Source organism: Arvicanthis niloticus, chromosome 5 (assembly GCF_011762505.2).
Source record: "Arvicanthis niloticus isolate mArvNil1 chromosome 5, mArvNil1.pat.X, whole genome shotgun sequence".
Lineage (NCBI taxonomy): Eukaryota > Metazoa > Chordata > Mammalia > Rodentia > Muridae > Arvicanthis > Arvicanthis niloticus.
This window is the reverse complement of record NC_047662.1, coordinates 20735270-20755408: the sequence shown is the minus strand read 5'-3', so window position 1 is coordinate 20755408 and position 20139 is coordinate 20735270.

Below are 20139 nucleotides of genomic sequence, written 5' to 3'. Positions count from 1 at the left end.
GTTTGCTTGAGAACTGTGTCTCTGAAGACCAAAGCTCCTTAAACCTTTGATACATGGCACCTTGCTCTAAAAGAAAGCTCCATAGTGAAGGCTGGAGATGTAGGTCAGTGCCTGTGGCACATGTGCAGAGACCTAAGCTTGGTCCGTAGCACCACATAATCCAGGAATGGTGATAAACAAGTTGTGAAACAGTTTCCTTCAGGATCAAAACATTTCATCTTGCAGGGGAGCGCCTTAGGCATGAAGGTAAACAAGTAAAAGAAATACTTTAAGAATTCCTTGAAACTGACCAGATCCACTAGGCCCCTCTCTGACCCAGTAAACAATTTTACTGAGCTTCACCGAAGTCTCAAGACTGCCCAGCAGCCTGAAAGAGGTTTAGACCAGCTGAAGCACCTGGAAAGGACACTCTCCAGCTGGTTGAGCTACGGGCAGGTTGTACAGTATGCTCCAGTTTCCCAGCTTCTGTGAGCTGTCACCCATACTGGGGTGGAACTTAGTGACACAGGTCTTTGAGTCATTTCTGCTCCTGTGAGTAACCCCTCACTGGTGTTTCTGTACATAGCCTCAATAAAACTCCGAGGTTCTGCAAGTTGGCCCTTAGTAGTATCTGTACTTTAATCTGTTTTGGCTCCATATCTGGATGAGTAGAGAGACAAGTGTGTTGTGTCTTCCCAGGAAAAGTATTTTCACAAAAGAGCATGCTGCAATCCCAGTGCCAGGGAAGCGAAGGCAGGAAGATCGGAAGTTCAAAGTTATCGTTTGCCCTGCTGGAGAATACTCAGTAAAAAAATATTTAAAAGGCACTGTCCTACTGCACCTTTCCTGTGCAGTAGGACAGTGGTCTGAGCTTTATCTAGAAAGGGGTCTGTAAGATGGCTCAGCAAGAAACCTGCCACCTAGCCCAATGACCTGAGCTTGATTTCTGGGACCCACATGGGAAAAGGGGAGAACTAAGTTCCAAAAGTTACCTTCTAACGTCTATAGGTGTACCATGCACACATGCACCTGTTCACATACTAACATATGTGTGCACACTGAAAAGAAAAAAAATCAAATGTTATTTTAGAATGGAAAAGTCAGGTTAGGTGGTGCACACCTTTAATCTCAGCACCTGGAAGGTAGAGGCAAGGCTCTATGAGTCTGAGTCTCCGGACAGACAGGACTATAGAAAGTAACCTTGTCTCAACCCTTCCTCCCCCCCAACCCCCCCAATGCGGTTGGGCAGTGGTGGCACATGCCTTTAATCCCATCACTCCAGAGGCAGTGCCAGGCAGATTTCTGTGAGGCCAGCCTGGACTACATAGTGAGTTACAGGACAGTCAGGGCTATATAGTGAAACACTTTCTCAAAAGTAAAAAAATAAAATAAAGGAGGGGTTATCAAGAATGTTCAGCAGGTAAATCACCTGCTGTCGAGCCTGAGACCCACATGGCAGGAAAAGTAAAGGGACACCTGTGTGACCTTCACACAGGTACATGGCTGAACACGCGCACACACTCACGGGCACATACACACTAAAATGACATTAAAAGCAGAACATGATGTTTGCAGTTCATCAGCTCATTCACCAAACAGATACTTACTGAGCATCTACTTGTGAGGCAGCCCTTTGTGAAATGCTGGAGAGACAACACTGAGCAGAAGAGGTCAGATTCCTGTCCTTGTGGACCCACTCTAGACAAAGACAGACAACAGGCATAGGTCGCTGGGGACCGTACAGCGCATGTGCATCCAGTCTGTTCATCTGTGTGATCTCAAGAGAAGATCACAAGTGTTTGTTTGAGACATGACTCACTATGTAGATCAGGTCAGCCTTGAACTCACAGAGATCCACATGCCTCTGTCCCCTGAATGCTGGGATTAAAGGCGTGCAGGCTTTAAGGCCAAAATGAGAGTTGGATTAATTGGTGCCAAATGTGTCTTCCAGAACAGAAATTCTGAAGTAGAGTGTGCATGTGTGTATATATGTGTGTTGTATGTGTGTATGTGTGCATGTGTGTTGTATGTATTATATGTATGTGTGTATGCATATGTGTATATGTGTGTATGTGTGTATACATATATGTGTGTATGTATGTGTATATGTGTATTGTGTTGTGGGTGTGCATGTGTGTTGTATGTGTGTATTGTGTGTATGTGTGTATATGTGTGTATGTGTATATACATATATGTGTGTATGTATGTGTATATGTGTATTGTGTTGTGGGTGTGCATGTGTGTTGCATGTGTATATTGTGTGTATGTGTGTATATGTGTGTATACATATATGTGTGTGTATGTGTATATGTATGTGTGCATGCATATATGTATATATATGTGTGTATGCATATGTGTGTATATATGTACGTGTGTGTATGTATGTGTGTATGCATGTATGTATGTATATGTGTGTATGCACATATGTGTGTGTGTGTGTGTGTGTGTGTGTAAAACAGGGAGAGCCCATTCCAACTACAATAAGAAGCAATCTGTTCTCGCCCCATGCTGTCGTCTCATCCACCACAGGGATCAGAGCTTCCTGCATCCATCAGGGCGGTGCACCTCTCACCTCGTAGGCCTGTTGAATTGTCAGGAGGACTAGCCAAGGGAGCCCCCTTCCTTCTTTCATCTGCTCCCCATGCTGGCCCTGCTTCACAGAGCAAGACGCCAGGCGCTGGCTTTCACCAATAATGGCTTCATTAGATTGAAAGGAGACAAAAGTGACCTCAATGGAATAGACTTCCTGACCCCAGCTGACCTCTGACCCTCACCCTGACAGCCTCTAAATCTTTTCTTTCTGACACATCCCCCACAAGAGAAAATGATGAGCACATGATAGCCCTCTGTCCAATGTCAGTCCCTTTCTAGGTATCCTGAACGGTAGAACTTCTAGTACCCAGCTGGGACGGGCCTGCTAACGGCTGCTGGTCTCGCGGCTCCTCACCGTGACTCCTGTCATTCCCTTAGTCCTGTGTCAGCCTTAGACTTTGACCCACTCTCTCCTGACACAGCAGCTACTGTTTACACGTGAGACTATGTCATATGCCCTGTGCTTACTATCTATTCTCGTCCTCAAGCATCCAGATGTGATCCCCGTTGTACCAGATAAGACACAGGACACTATGGTCAAGCTGCTTGCCTCAACCCACAGATCGCAAAAGAAGATATTCTTCTCCGTCCAAACAGATAAAGTAATGGACGCACAGCATTAAACAATCAATTGGTGTGGAAAGAAATATAATAAGAGAGAGCACCCTGGCCGAGCTACTCTCCGTTCCCTTAGGCTGCCTCTCTTTGAGGCTCTTTGGAGGACACTTCCGCATCTCTAAATAATATACATGGACGTCTAGTTCTTGATTTATTGGCTTTAGCCTTTGCTATTGATTCCCTGTTATGATGGATGAGAACTTGCCCCTACAGGGCCCTTTTCCCTTCCTCCCAAGTACAGATAAATCACCTTTTTCAGCTAAATTGGTAACTGATGTTTACTTTGTCCTGACTATGGAAGTGCCCCACTGTGCACCGCCAAGACATTTCTTTCCTTATGCGGCTTCTTCTTTTCCTTGGACTTTGTAGTCACCTGTCCCACTGATGTACACCCACTTACCTTCAAAGGATCCACTGCTTTCTTTTTGTTAAATCTTTACTTCTCCTGGAGCCTGTCTCCTGTTCCTTATCTCGCCTGCTCTCTAGGCTTGCTTCCCAGTGGTCTTTGATGGATTCCTCACTGCTTTTGAGGTTAGAACTAGTGTTTTCTGGATATATAAAATATATATTGTGCCAGGCAATGGTGGCACGTGCCTTTAATCCCAGCACTTGGGAGGCAGAGGCAGGTGGATTTCTGAGTTCCAGGCCAGCCTGGTCTACAGAGTGAGTTCCAGGACAGCCAGGGCTACACAGAGAAACCCTGTCTCGAAAAACAAAACAAAACAAAAACAAGCAAACAAACCTATATAATATATATATATATATATATATATATATATATATATATATGTTTATATAATATATATATAATAAGCATAATATATACATATACATATCAGGGTTTGGTTTTTTTTGTTGATGTTGTTTGTTTGTTTGTTTGTTTGAGATAGGGTTTCTTGGTTTTTTAGTTTCTTGGCTGTCCTGAAACTCACTCTGTAGACCAAGTTGTCCTTGAACTCACAGAGATCTGCCTGTCTCTGCCTCCAAAGGTTAAAGGGTGCACCACCATCACCAACCTGGCCTTGAACTCACAGATTCCACCTCCTGAGCACTGGGGTTAAAGCCATGTATCACCATGCTCTGCTTAGTGGCTCATACATCAAGCAGAATAACCTCTAGTAACTGCCTAAGAAGGTATTTGTGCTGGAGTAGGCTGGAGAGATGGTCAGGTGGGTAAAGCACTTGCTAGGCAAAAGAATAAGGACCTGAGTTTGGCTCCTCCAAAGAGAAACATAAAAAGGCGGATATCACTACATCCATCCGTAAGCCCAGTGTTGAGGGCAGAGGAGACAGGAGATCCCCAGGCTTCTCTGGCCAGCCTGTAAGCTGCAGGTTCAGAAAGATGTGTGCTCGGGAGGCAAAGGCAAATGGATCCCTGTGAGGTCAAGTCCAGCCTGGTTTATATAAAAAGTTTCAGGCCAGCCAGGGCTGCATAGTGAAACTGTTGAACAAACAAGTGGAAAAGCTATTGAGGAAGATATCCTAGTGTCATCATTTGCCCTCTATACACACCAACACGGACGGACAGATAGAGCAACAGACAGATGGACAGATGGACACACACGAAAAGAAAAGGGGAAAGATGCCTGGCAGACCATGCACATTGAAGTTTGTTCCTCTGCTCTTTGTGTTTTGTTTTCCCAGTGCTGAAGACTGGGGATCAATCCCAGAGCCTTGAATATCCTTCAGGGAGGCCTGTGTTCAGCCACTGAGCTACACCCCAGCCCTTTCCCCTCATTTATGATTTCAGAGTCCATTCTTTAACACTCTGCTCCACACACTGGAGCCGGATGCAGGCACACTTATGGCTTGCTTTGAGCACACTGAGTTAACATCAGTGGAACAGAACACACAGCACTGCTAACCTTGTTTAAAGGCTCACCCTGGGCCAGGCAATGTATCAGGTATTGTACATAAGTTATCTCAACTCTCCCAACAATCTTGGCATAGTGGTACAGCCCTTTAATCTCAGCATTCAGGAGGCAGAGGCAGGATCTCTGTGAGTTCCAAGACAGCCAGGGCTACATAGTGAGACCCTGTCTTTAAAACAAACAATGACAAGAATCCATCAATGCGACCAACAAATTTATGAGACAGGCATGGCTAATTTTACCGTGTTACTGGTGAAGGGGAGAGACAGTCCTAGAGGAGGCTAATTGGTTGATTCTGGAATTGTCATTTGGAATCAGTACTCTACGGCTCTTCCATTAGAAGAGGGTTAATGTGCCTGGAGAGATGGCTCAGTGGTTAGAGCATTTGCTGCTCTTACAAAGAACCCAAGTTAGGTTCCCAGCACCCATGTCAGGTGGCTCACAACTGCCTGTGACTCCAGCTTCAGGGAATAGGACAATATATTCCGTCCTCCGTGTGTGTGTACACACACACACACACACACACACACACACACACACACACACAAATACATCTTCCGTTAAAAGAACTGGAGAGTTGTTAGAGCCATGTACAATGTACACAGATAGCTGAATAGGTGAGCTTCAGGTTCAGTAATCCCAGCACCCCGGAAATGGAGGCAGGAGGATTGAAGATTCAAGAACAACTGGGGCTACATGGGACCCCATCTCAGAAACCAAACCAAACCAAACAAACAAAAAACAAGGAAGAAAGAAAAGAGACTTAAGTCTTAGTGGTCCCAATATTGTTGCTCCTACCCCATTTAGTAAATCAGGAAATAGTTCTCTCCAAGTAACTTGCTTGAGGTCTTATCCAGTAAATAACAAAAATTGATATTCTGATATGTGATTTGGGGTACCATCCTTTTAGTAGGACATTGTCTTAGTTACTGTTCTATTGCTGTGAAGAGACACCATGACCAAGGCAACTTAAAAAAGAAGCATTTAGTTGTGGGCTTACTTATAGTTTCAGAGGGCTACTGATGGTCATCATGGTGGCAGGTAGGCGTGGAGGGAGCTGAGATCTTGCATCTGAGCTAAAGATGGAAGCAGAGGGAGACTAGGCCTGGCATGGGCCTTCAAGATCTCAAGGGCCACCCGTGGTGACACACCTCCTCCAAGAAGGCCATACCTCCTAATCCTTCTCAAACAGTTCCACCAACTAGAAATCAAGTTTTCAAATATAAGGACCTATGAACATCCTTCTTGTTCAAATCCCCACAGATTTGTAAGATCATATTCATACCCTCCGGTCTATGTTTAGCAGGGCTAAAACTAGTGGGGCAGACAGAAAGATAAACACAAATATATGATATTGTGATTTCAACACAAAGTAGACACATGTGTTATATGTTATAGCAGGTTTCAAAGAAAGTGTAGCATTGTATAGACTTTTGTTTTTATTTTTTTTTTTGTTTTGAATTTTTCTTGTTTTTTTGTTTATTGAGACAAGGTTTCTCTATGTAGCCTTGGCTGTCCTGGAACTCCATCTTTAGACCAGGCCTTGAACTCAGAGATCTGTCTGTGTCTGCTTACCAAGTGCTGGGATAAAAGGCGTGTGCCACTGATATAGCTTTGAAAGCTAGGGAGGGCAGAATCTTGCAGAGACAAATGAGTACATGGGTTTAGAATGGGGCAGATTATTTGAGGCACAGCTAGAACATTTGGCTCACCTGGTGCTATGAGACATTTCCTAGGAAGCTGCAACACATGTAATTCATTCCAAAGTCAAGGCTACCAGATGTCACCTATGTCAGGTCTTCTAAGGTTATGATAACATGTCGTGACCAGAAGCCACTCTGGGAGGAAAGGGTTCATCTCAACTTATAAGTCTCAGATCACACTCCATCACTGAGGGAGGTCGAGACAGGAACTGAAGCAGAGGCCATGGAGAATCCCTGCTGACTGGCTTGTTCCACTGCTGACTGGCTTGCTCGGTTTGCTTTCTTGTATAACACGGGACCATCTTGCCCAGGGTTGGCGCTGACCATTGGGATCTCCCGAACCAATCATTAATCAAGAAGGAGCCCTAGAGGCTTGCCTACAGGCCAACTTTCTCAACTGTGGCTCTTCTTCCCAAGTGACTCTAGCTTGTGACAAGTGGACAAAAGAAACCTAGCCAGGACATTTAGGCATTTCCTTCTCTTCGTCTTTTAACTGGCAGGTGTCTGGTTTCAGAAGGATCACAGAGAAAACACAGGCATCATGCTGCCCACTCTCTCTCCAGCCTCTACCAAGTGCTGGCACCACTGTGACGTTCTGCACACAGACGTCCCACCCATGTTGTGTCGGGAGGAGTGGGGTGGAGTGGAGAAGCTCATGATCACATTCCACAGGCCTTGGATATAAGGCCATCTGTCCTGCCCAAGTAGGCCCGGCTTGGCATCCACCATTGTCTAACAGACTTCTGGTTGTGATAGGGAAAGTTGCTTCTCCAACGGAACTGAAGCTGATCCTGGAGACTTTACCCACTGGCATCCTTAGGACGGGTCCTCTGCAAAGACTTGGGGTTGGAGACCAGACTTTGAATCCTGGTCCCCCAGCTGTGTGGCCTCAGATAAGTTTTTGTTTTGTTTTGTTTTTAATGGTCTCAAAGCTGACTGAGGCAGCTCCTGTCTCCGTGACCCCTGACCCCTTGTGACTGGCTCTATCTTGTGCAATGCTTTTCCAAACACAAGGTAATTTCCCATTTATTGTCTAGATCCTAGAAATTCCAGCTGCCAGAGCAGGAGGGATGTGTAGTTCAGTCAAGTGAGGCAGGCCTCTGCCCTGGTTCCACGCCTTACTTCCAACCTTCTACCCCTTGACCTACCCATCCCTTCTAATAAAAAGAGAATAAATAATAATCTCTTACTCTGATACCCTTGCTTCTCTCTTCCTGGTATTTCGCTGTGATCCTGATTCTACATAAAGAACCGTTTCCTAGACTTTCAGTTTGTTGATTTCTGTTGTGATTGTTGTTGTTGTTTTCATTTCATTTTGTTTTGTTTTATTTTATTTCTTTAGCAGGATTTCATGAAACCCAGGCTGGCTTTTAGCTTTTGATGTAGCCAAAGATGGCCTCGGACTTCTGATCTTCTGGCCTCAGCCTTCCAACAGACACACACCAGCTCAGCTTCACTATTCTCTCTCTCTCTCTCTCTCTCTCTCTCTCTCTCTCTCTCTCTCTCTCTCGGTTTTTTTTTTTTTGTTTGTTTTGTTTTGTTTTGTTTTGTTTTGTTCAGGCTGGCCTCGAACTCAGAAATCCACCTGCCTCTGCCTCCCAAGTGCTGGGATTAAAGGTATGAGCCACCACTGCCTCTCTCTCTCTCTCTCTCCCTCCCTCCCTCTCTCCCTCCCTCCCTTCCTCCCTCCCTCCCTTTCTCTATTTTAGCACCCCCCCTCATTCTCTCCTTTTGCCTGGCTAACCTGTAACTCCTCTGCAAGACCAACAACTGTACTATTAACTATTAAGTTGTTAACTGTACTTAACTATTAAGAACTGATGGTTCTTAATACCATCTCTCCAGCCCATCTCTTTTGTTTATTTTTCAGAGTCTCACTCTAAATTCCAGATCATCCTTGACACTTGTGGCAATCCTCCTGATTCAGAATTCTTTTTTTTAAATCCATTTTATTCACTTATCATTAATTTTATTTTCTATTTTAAAGGAATTACTTTTATTTTATGCACATTGCCTGCACAGATGTTTAAAGGTGCCAGATCCCCTAGAACTGGAGCTACAGACAGCTGTGAGCTGCCATGTGGATGCTGGGAATTGAACCTAGGTCCTCTAGAAAAACAGCTCTTAACCACTGAGCCATCTCTCCAGCCCTCTTATCATCATGATTAGTTATACGTGTGATGTAGGGACATGCTTGTAGAAGTCAGAGGACAACTTTGTGATGACAGCTCTGGATGAACCTGTGTTCATCCAGCTCTGTGTAGTAAGTGCCTTTTCCAGCTGAGCCCCCTCTCTCTGGCTCGGCTTCATCCTCCCAAGTGTGAGGATTCCAGGCATGAGCCACCACACCTGGCCACTGTTTACTTTTTAGGCTCCAACAAAGCTGTCACTTCATCTATTCAGGGACCCCTGTCTCACGCCTCACCTAGCCACTATGCTTGCCCAGCCAGCTCTCTTTCAGTACCGTTTGCATGTATGACAGGGTGCTTGTCTGACTTCATTCTATTTGACTACTTTCCTTTCCCCCCAACTATTAGAATATATTCAAGAAGGTAGGGTCTGTGTTTGTATTGCGTGGGAAGATCCAGTCCAAGACTTGGCATAATTCCTTATTGTCTATTTGCTGAGTGGAGAAATGTATGATTTGTCTAAGTTCCCAGAGTTAATAATGGCCAAAATTAGAATCTACATTTTTTATTTCCAAGACTTCCCTTTGCCGTCTCCTAACCTAACCTACCTTATTACCTCATCCCCTCTCAGCCTTCCTTAGAATTAGATGTGGGCTAAAGGGATGGCTCAGCAGGTAAAGGTAATTGCTGCTAAGTCTAATGACCTGAGTTTGATCCCTAGGATCTACAGGATGGAGTGGTCTAACTCCTTCATGTTGTTCTCTAGGAAGTGGGTACACACAAACATACAGAGAGAGAGAAAGAGGGAGGGAGAGAGAGAGAGAGAGAGAGAGAGAGGAAGAAGAAGAAGAAGAAGAAAAGAAGAAGAAGAAGAAGAAGAAGAAGAAGAAGAAGAAGAAGAAGAAGAAGAAGAAGAAAATGTAATAATAACAATAAAAGAATCAGATCTTTTATTTGCAAGGGTCCTTAGATTCTGGGATTTAATCCCTTCTTCTTATGGACAAGAGCACCGAGATCCTGAAGGTTCCGTGGCTCATCAAACAGCCGCAGGGCAGACTGTGCTCAGACTGTGTCCTTGGCTGTGGGTTTGGAACCTTCTCGATCATCAGCGCTTTCGTGATGGTGGCGTAGGTTCATTATCGACCTGGATTCTAGGAAACTGGAAATCACGGATTCCCAGGGCTTGGTCCTGTGGGTGAGGTGGCTGTAAATGAATCAGTCCCTGGAAGCCCGGCTTTTGCTCCCTAGACACCCAAAAGTCCAGATAGCCAAAGTCTGTTGTGAGACACTCCATCAGGGTAGGATTGAGGAGGACATGTGTAAGAACGTGGGGAGTGGAGGATTCAGATGTGAAAATCAGCTGCCCATGCCCAGCTTGGTGTCCCTTCTGTCTCCCACAGTGGCAACATGCTCCTGCCCCTGCAGCTGACCTATTTGGTCAGAGATCAATAACCTGGACTTTGGCATCAGCCCTTTTAGCTCACCAGCGACTACAGGGTGCTCAAAAGAACTAGAAGGACTCTGGGTGGTTAAGTAACCGTCACTTTTCCCCAGTTCGGTCCAATTGGGGGTATAGTGGGGTGGGAGTGGGGGTGGGGGTAGGGATGGGACCCACACGGAGTGACACTGTGGCCTCTTCTCCTTCCTGCTGGGGAAGCCACCTCTGTCTCCCCTTGACCCTGCCCACTCTGTGTTTTACTCTCTGCTCTCATGTCCTCCACATGGCTCTCAGCTCTGGCTCCTCTTCTGAACCCCTTCCCTGTAGATGCACTCGGAGTGTATAAACCGGGGTGTTGGGATGAGCTGACTCCTCAGACAAAACCAGTGTCTGGCAACTCACCTTTGTCTAAATACCTCAGCACAGGAGTCCTCAGTCACTATCTGCCGCCCCCCATCCCCTCCCCAAACCAACACACCTTTTGTCCCTATTCTGCCAGACTTTCAGTAGGCTCTTGTTTCAGAAAAAAGAAAGAAAGAAAGAAAGAAAGAAAGAAAGAAAAGAAAAAAGAAAAAACAAGAAAAGAAAAAAATCTACTTCACATATTGCTGCCTCTGTATCCCTCCCGCCCCCACCCCAATGCCTCAGCCAATCACTCTGATTGATTGATTAGGGAGGAGGGAGAGAGAGGATCGATGGAGAAATCTGGTCCTATTCTTATTCAAAGCTAAAGGTCCAGGAGGGAGGGATATTAATTGCGGGTAGAATTGGGCAGTGGTCACTGGAGCTTGGGCCAAAGCAATCTGCATGGTGGGGGAGGGTGGGATAAAAGCCAAACAATTGGGAGTCAGGCCTAGATAGACACCGAGAAGGTTGGGAGGAGAAGGTTGATCGAGGACCTTAAATCCTGAGATGAGAGTTCCCAAGACGACGCCTCCCAGATTAGTGACGCTGTTCTGGGCTCCTGGCACTCGGTATCCAGCAGGGGGCACTCGTTCCCCACACGGCTCTGCCTTAGCCGCCGGTTCTTTTGTTCATTCACTCCATTGAAAAGGTTTGCGTGCCACTGTGTGCCAGGCACTGTGCGTCAGATCCAGTGTGCGGACTGGAAAAATACAAGCATGAAAAAGACACACAAAGTTCCAGACCTCGTGGCACAGGCGGGGTAGGATGACAGCGAATGGATAAGTTAATGTTAGGGACAGGAAACCACCCACAACTCCTGAGAAAATGGATTTTTAAACCGAGACTTAATAGAGGCCGAACTCTTGACCAGATGGAAAGTGGCGAGGAAGATGATGATAATGATGACAATGACGACAATGACTACAACGATGATGTGCTTGTGTGTTGGGAGGGAGCCTGGGACACCTATGTGGGGGTCGAAGTATGAGGCTAGTAGGGAGATGGGGGTGAGTGGGCAGAGCTTGGTAAGGCCAATCCACCTGAGGTCAGAGGCCTTTCTGTTGCAGAATCCTACTCTAGCTGGAGATCCGGGATCAACACTCCACCATTCGATTTTCTTGGCAATTTCTCCGGGTCAGCCGATCTTGGGGGCTTTTCTTGAGTAACCACTAATCTAGTCCTCAGAAGCGAGCAGATCAGAGGTGTTCTCAATGTCAGCTTTGGCTCTCCTTCCTGGGAGGAAATGTCCAGATGACATTTTAGTTACTACTGGAAATTTAACCCGTAGCTAGCCAGGAGCTAATGAGTTGGAAAACAGTGGAGTGATGAGCCAATCTACAACATTATTATTGTAATATTTGATGGTGCTGCATATTTGTTATTTCTGTAATATTCGTGGCTTTCTCAGCTTTTAATGTTTGAGACTTAAGACTTCGGCGTAAACATTCACTTGAGACATATGTCTATGATCTTGAATTCTTTTCCTTGTCTTTCTCAAAGGACTAAGAGTTTATCAAGTGTTCTACAAGTGGACCACAGGCTGAGCAGGAACTAAAATACCGAACCCCACACCCTGTGTGTGTTACCCATCTGTGTGTCTGTGGGAAAGCAGAGAAAAACATGGGTGCTTCCTCTGTCACATTTTGTCGTACTCCTGAGAGACAGAGTCTGTCTCCAAGCCTAAGGCTTGCTAGGCTGGATGGTCAAGGAGGTCCAGAGCTCCACAGGTTTCTGCTTCCCAGCAGTGAGGTGACAAACATGCGAGCCCAGCTCCTATGTGGGTTCTGGGGATTTAAACTCAGTCCTCATGAAGCCCAGCAAGGGCTCTTCCACTGGGGTGTCTCCCCAGATCCTCTCTCCTTCTGCTTCACTGGGGCGGGTACAGTCTCACACGCTGGGGTGGGCATGGTCTCACATGCTAGGTGGACATGGTCTCACATACTGGAGTGGGCACAATCTCACAGTGTAGCCCATACTGACCATGAACTTCTCCCATCTCTGCTAGGCAAGCACCTTTCTTATGAGCTACACCCCAGCCTAGGTTCCTGGGGTGCAGTCAGTCTGTGGGACTCATGCTGCTCTCCATCGCTCCCAATCAGCTTTAGCTGTCAACTTGACACAACCTAGAGTCACCTGAGAAGGGAGTCTCAATTGAGGGACTGCCCAGATCAGACTGGCCAGTGCACATGCCTATAGGGAATTGTCTTGATCTCGCTAATTGATGTAGGAGAGTCCAGAACACCCCAGGTGGCGCTGTTCCCTGGGTGGTGACTCTGGACTGTACAAGAAATCTAGATAAATGTGAAGCTGCAAGCCATCAAGCAAGCGAGCACTCTGCTTGTCTGCTTCACATTCCTGTCTTGGGTGTCCGTCCTGACTTCTCCCAGTGATGGCCCTGAATATATTTTTCACAGCCTACTTTAATAAGGGTTCATCCACCCCTCTTGCCCACCACCCACCAGAGGGAGGGGGAAAGAAAGGTTATTAGGATGCAGGGGAAGTGGATCTGTTTAGAAATAGTTCTTTGGGGGTGATTAAATCTTCCCTGTTCTCAGTCCAGTCCACTTGTAGACACCACACACGAACCAGCAGCAGCAGCTCGATCCAGAAGAAACCCAGAGGCTTGTCAATCAGCCAGAGTCCCAAGGAAGCAGCAAGGAGCTGCAGGAATCTCACGAGAAGTTCTTTGGTGAGTCACAAATGCAGCTCAACATCTCAATGGAAAATGAACCAATACCTGTGTGTCAACAGCAAAGACGAGTGAGTTGGAGCAAAGTGAACCAAAGCTCGAGCTCCCACTGTCTGTTGGGTCACATTTGTTTTCCTTCTGAGCATCCGTGTCCTTTCACGTGTTTGCTATAGCAAAACATCCTTTCACCCATGTCTGCTTCAGGAAAACATCTTTCTAACCTGAGTCTTCAAAGGAACCAGAAATATCCACCTTATGGCCCCTTCTGACCTCTGCAGGCATTAGGTTTGAACGTGCTATGCGCATATGCATGTAGGCATAACACTCATACACATAAAATATTTTTAAAATAAACATTTGTTTTTACTCAAAGTATCTATGTTTTATATTCAAAGTTTTGCCTACACCTACGTCTGTGCCCTCTATGCTCGTGGTGCCCAAGGAGGCTGAAAGAGGGTCTTGGATCTCCTGGAATTGTAGTTACAGATAGTTGTAAGCCACTTATATTGGGGACTGGGAATTGAACTCAGATTTTCTGTAAGAGCAACCAGGGCTGAATGTCTTTCACTTAGGATTTGTCTGATGTTACTTCATAATTAGATTCAAATCACTCGTTCTTGGCAGGAATATCACAAAAATGATGTCTGTTTATTCATACACACCAAGAGGTACATGATGTCATCTTGCCACATTAGAGGAGGAGGTATTGAATCCAAATTCACATGGTTGGGATGGTGTTTGCCAGCTTCCCCCAGGACAAGCCACTATTACGCCTTTGTAATTAAATATCTTATAAGGACAGTCATCAATATTGTGTGAATATTCAATTTTTCACTAAACTTTCAACAAGTAGGGTGTTTTGGGGGTTTTTTTTTTGTTGTTGTTGGTTTTTTTGTTTGTTTGGTTTGGTTTGGTTTTTTCAATATAGCCCTGGCTATCCTGAAACTCGCTCTGTAGACCAGGCTGGCCTTGAACTCACTCACGGAGATCCCTCTGCCTCTGCCTCCCGAGAGTGCTGGGATTAAAGGTAAGTACCACCACCACCTGACTGGTTTTGTTTTTGTTTTAATGGTTTATTCATGTGTGTGTTTGATTGCCCATGCTCACACATACACACATCTGTGCACACACAGAGGCAGAAAGATGGTGTTGGATTGCTCAGATTGTGTTGGTGTCACAGGCAGTAATGGCACACCTAGGCTGTTAGGTGTGTGGTGGGGCCTAAATGAATGCTGTTTCCTGTAATTTTGTAATCTCTTAACTTCTAGGCCATTTCTCTAGACCTCTGTCTCAGCTTCCTATTGCTTCGAAAGAGCACTGTGGCCAAACACAACTTGGGAAGGGAAAGGTTTCTTTGGGTTATACTTCTGACCATGACAGTCCATCACTAGGGAAGGTGGGGGGGGGGGGAGGTTAAGGCAGGAGCCTGGAAGGAGAGGTCACGGAGGAACACTGCTTATGAGTTTGCTACTGTGGCTTGCTCGGCCTGCTCTTTTTTTTTTTGTTTTGTTTTAAACTCAGGACCTGCCCAGGGCGAACTGTCCTCCTACATCGATTACCAAGCAAGAAGATACTTCGAAGCCAGTGGTGGTGTGCACCTCTATTCCCAGCACACAGATGTCTGTGAGTTCGAGGCCAGCCTGGTGTAGAGTCAGTACCAGAACAGCCAAGGCTACACAGAGATACTGTCTCAAAAAAAATAAACAAACAAATCAAAATAAATAAATAAATAAAAGAAAAAGTCCCGGCCCCAGACTTGCCTTTCTCAACTGAAGTACCCTCTTTCCAGATGACTTTAACTTATGTCAACTTGACATAAAACAAAATACCAATTAGTAATTTTAACATCCATGAGTTAATCATGGGCTCAATCTGTTATTATTAACCACGGCATGGAGGGATGGAACCCTGGATTTTCTACATACTGAGCACACACTGTGCCTCTGACCTATACCACTTCAATTACTTTAAAATGTTTTCTAAGTCAGGCAGTGGTGGCACATGCCTTTAATCCCAGCACTTGGGAGGCAGAGGCAGGTGGATTTCTGAGTTCAAGGCCAGCCTGATCTACAGAGGGAGTTCCAGGACAGCCAGGGCTACACAGAGAAACCCTCTCCAAACAAACAAACAAACAAACAAACCCAAACAAACAAAAAAAGGTTTTCTAAAGATGGATTTCATTTTATGTGTGTGCCTGGTGCCCAGGGAGGTCCAAAGAGGGGCTCAGATCTCCTGGAACGGGTCAACCCGGGGTCCTCTGGAAGAGCAGCCAGCATTCTTTGGCCCCAGTGATTGCTTTTTATGTTACAGAAAGGTGATTTCTTTTTTCCTTCCCTCCCTCCCTCCCTCCTTCTTCCTCTCTCCCCCACTCCTTGTCCCCCACCCCAACCTCTCTCTTTCTTTCTAGGTGTGACTTCATGGAGTTGCCCATGTTGCCCTCATATGCATGAACGCAGCTTGGTGATTTTCCAGATACACTGTCCCCCCATGTGTATCAAAAGAAGCAGTTCCTGTCCCTGCCACTGTGGCAGAATGGAAGCAGTTCCTGTCAGTCACCCCCCCACACACACACTGTGGCAGAAGGGGCTCATGAACCCCCTTTCTCATGAGGGTTACCTCCACTGCCAGTCATCCGGTAACTCATCCTTTTCTTCATTCATTACTTCAGTTTGCATTATGAGGTATCTAACCCAGCCCTCACACACCCTAAGCTCCACCACTGAGCACCACACCCAAACCACTGTCATGCATCGAGGTTCAGATCCAGGCAGTATGAGCCATCTGCAAACTGGTCCTCGTGTGACAGCTCCTCATCTTTCCTGGTGCTTAGATTACATCATTGCTTCCTGCCACTTTGAGTGATCCCAAGTCAGGACCTCTGATGAGGTGACACGGGAACCAGAACGCTGGCCTCTCAGATTTGGGAGAATGCTCCCACAGGGGAGGCAGAAAACTGCAGCATCCTTCAGCCAACTGGGGCCTGTGAGCATGAGAGGCTCAGAAGCAGCTGCAGAGCAAACATGGAAACAGCTGCGAGAAGTTAGCACGCGCCTGGCACACAGCCAGCCAGTCAGGGACCGGCGTGGGTGACCAGTCCTGTGAACCGTTCATGTGTGGTCAGAGCCCAGCTGGTTATCAGCAATGGGCTGTTAATGACTTAGCCAGAATCGGCTGCCCCTGGCAGCCGATGGAAACAGACAAAACTAAACCGGGCCTGGCTATGCTGGGAAGGAAGCAGAGGGGAAGTCCACAGGGAGCAGAACCTGGAAGCTAAGCAGCTCTTAAGAGTGGAAGGCTGGACCTCAAGAGGAGGGCCCGCAGGGAGGAGGTCGGAAGCAGTGGGTAGAGGTGGGGGCCGGCTTCCTGGAGACTCAGACAGTGGAGCTGTGCTGAGGATTTTGTCTCTTTTCTCTCCTCTCTCCTCTCCTCTCCTCTTCTCTTCTTTCTTCCTTCCTTTATTTGTGTTGTTTGTTTGTTTGTTTGAGAAAGGGTTTCTCTGTGTAGCCCTGACTGTCCTGGAACTCCCTCTGTAGACCAGGCTGGCCTCAAACTCAGAGAAATCCACCTGCCTCTGACTCCTGAGTGATGGGATTAAACATATGTGCCACCACGCTGTTCCCTGTTAGGCCTTTTTTTGCTTTTAAGACTTGTAACCCGGAGCTGGAGAGATGGCTCAGTGGTTAAGAGCACTGACTGCTCTTCCAGAGGTCGTGAGTTCAGTTCCCAGCAACCATATGGTGGCTCACAACCATCTGTAATGGGATTTGATTTGATGCACTCTTCTGATGTGTCTGAAGACAGCTACAGTGTACTCAAATACATAAAAATAAATAAATAAACAGACAGACTTGTAACTCAAGCCAGGCTGTGGTGGTGGCACATGCCATTAATCCCAACACTTGGGAGGCAGAAGCAGGCAGATCTCTGAGTTTGAGGCCAGCCAGAAAGCCAGGGGTGACACAGAGAAACCCTGTCTCGAAAAACCAAACCAAACTAAACCAAAAAAGAAAAGAAAAGAAACAAAATACTTGTAACCATGGTTGACTTATAATTTCTAATCCTCCTGCCTCAGTTTTCCTAGTTTTTAGACGATATTTCTGCTCCACCATGCCCAGAATAAAGACAGCTATATTTTGAGGCTCCTACAAAATCCCTAGTCTGTTAAAAGACACGAGAGCCTACAGTGTGGGGCATCCTCATCTCAAGGGGAGAGCTTCATGGTCTCTCCATCAGGGAACCTTCAGATAGGGAGACACAGTTCTTGCTTTTATCACATCACATCCCCTGACAGTCTAATCATTAGCCCTGCCCCTCATCATTCTGCTCCCTGGTCCCCCTCCAAACCTGGGGGACCCTTTTGACTCTGGTCATGTCCCCAGTTTCTGCAGGAGGGCTTGTGATTTTGGAGCAAGAGCTATATTTCTTAGGAACTTCGTGGGGGGTTCTTAGAAGTGGGGGTGGTGAGAGTCTGCCTCAGAGTGGCTTCTACTCTTTCCTCAGAGGCTATTTAGGGAGGTGACACCTTCTTTTGGTCTACCACGGCCCTCTCAAACTCTGCCCACCTTCTGCTCTATAAGAGTGGAGGGAAACCACAGACCAGAAGGGGAAGGAACTGCTCTGTTCAGGAGAGTGGGGGTGGGGGGGTAGGGGGTGGGGGGGTGGAGAATAAGGTTCCTGTGGGCACAGAGTGGGGGTGGGGTCAGAGGCTGTGAGGAATCCCCTGCCCTGTCTCTAAGGTCCTAAGAGCAGGTTTTTCTTTCTTCCACCCATTATTATTTATATATATATATTTAAAACAGTTAGTTAGTTAGTGTGTGAGCACACGATGGAGGCAGATACATTGAAGTGTGCCAAAGCTCACTTGGTCAAACTCAAATGATCAAGTCTGACTGCAATCATATCTCTCTCTCTCTCTCTCTCTCTCTGTCTCTGTCTCTCTCTCTCTCTCTCTCTCTCTCTCTCTCTCTCTCTCTCTCTCTCCTTCTCCCTCCCTCCCCCCCAATCTAAGATGGGAACTGAGTAAATTCCCATCCAGGTAGTGAAAGCCAGCAAGCTGCTTCAAGATACCACTAAAACACATCAAGGTCAGAAAGAAGCCAGGACTGAGATGTGCATGCTCTGTTCTGTGTCTTCACGTCATAATTCCAGGTATCCCTCCCTCGGCCAGAAATCCACGGAATCCAGAATTTTCTAAAATCTTTCCAGGGATGTCATTCATGAAGTTAGACATATCCCTGTCTCTTCTCCTCTTTCCTTCTGTCTCTTTCCCTCCTTTCCCACCCCACCTCTCGCTTAATTTTCTTTTTTATTTATTTATTTATTTATTTATTTTTTTGAGACAGGGTTTCTCTGTGTAGCCCTGGCTGTCCTGGAACTCACTCTGTAGACCAGGCTGGCCTCGAACTCAGAAATCCGCCTGCCTCTGCCTCCCAAGTGCTGGGATTAAAGGCGTGTGCCACCACCGCCCGGCTCGCTTAATTTTCTATTTTCAGATTTATTTTATATGCATGAGTGTTTCCCCCACATCATGTATGTCTGTGTACCATGTACATACCTGGAGCCCATGGATATCTGTATGGGAAAATGCAGGCATGACCTGGCGGCCGGCCTACGTGGCACACTGTGTGTACTTCTCAGTAAGAAACATGGCACACTGTGCTCCTGAAGTCAGAACACTGAATTCTGGAGTAGCGTGAGTAGCCGGTAGCTGGCCCACAGTGGAGTCTGAATTCTCCATGTCTCCTTTAATGCGCTTCTTCCACATACAGACCTGGCAGTAAGAGCTCTCGCTGTCCAATCTGAGGTAAGGTGCTAACCAACCACAGCCGATTGCCTTCCACTGTAATAAGTAGTTGCTCACTTAAAGCAGATGCCGTTCCCTGAAACCCTCTCCTGAGTGGTCCATCTCCTCGCCCTTTACTGAGCCACAGGCATTGCTATCTTGTCTGGGGTTGCCCTGGAAATGATGGCAGGTGTCAGAAAAACGTATCGGATCCCCCTGAGCAGGAGTAACCAGTGCTCATGAAGCGCCATGTGGGTGCTGGGAATCATCAAACCCAGGTCCTCTTGAAGAGCAGCAGGTACTAACTGCCAAGCCAACTCTTCAGGCCTCCTTTTTGAAATGGGGATGCGACATGAACAGTGAACCCCGTTGTACACAGTTGGCCTTGTTGCTCTATGATTGTCGCCTATAGAAAAGGGTTTGTCTTCTCTGAGTCCCGGTCTATGTCAACTGTCATGGCCAGTTTACCACAGCTTTCCAAGGCCACATTTCCCACTGGCTGTTCCCAGGGAGGGACACAGACAGCTTTGATCTTTTGTTTGTTATTTGGTTTGGGGAGAGGGTCTCATTATATAGTCCAGGCAGACTGGAGTTCAGGTGTTAGTTGTTAGAAGTCTGGACCGCAGTTCAGAAACTCCAGACCACACGGAGGCGGGGGTGGGGGTGGGGTGGGGGGAGGTTTATTCAGGAGCTAGGGCAAAGGTGGGGGAAGAAGATGGAAGAAGAGGAAGAAGAGAAGTAGAGGCCAACCATGACCACGTGGAGAGAGAGGAAGAAAAGGGGGGAGGGGATAGAGAAGCAAGAGAGTAAGAGGGTAAGAGAGTAAAAGATTAAGAGAGAGAAGAGGGGGCAAGCAGCCCCTTTTATAGTGGATCAGGCCTACCTGGCTGTTGCTAGGTAACTGTGGAGGTGGAGTTTAGACAGAATACTAAC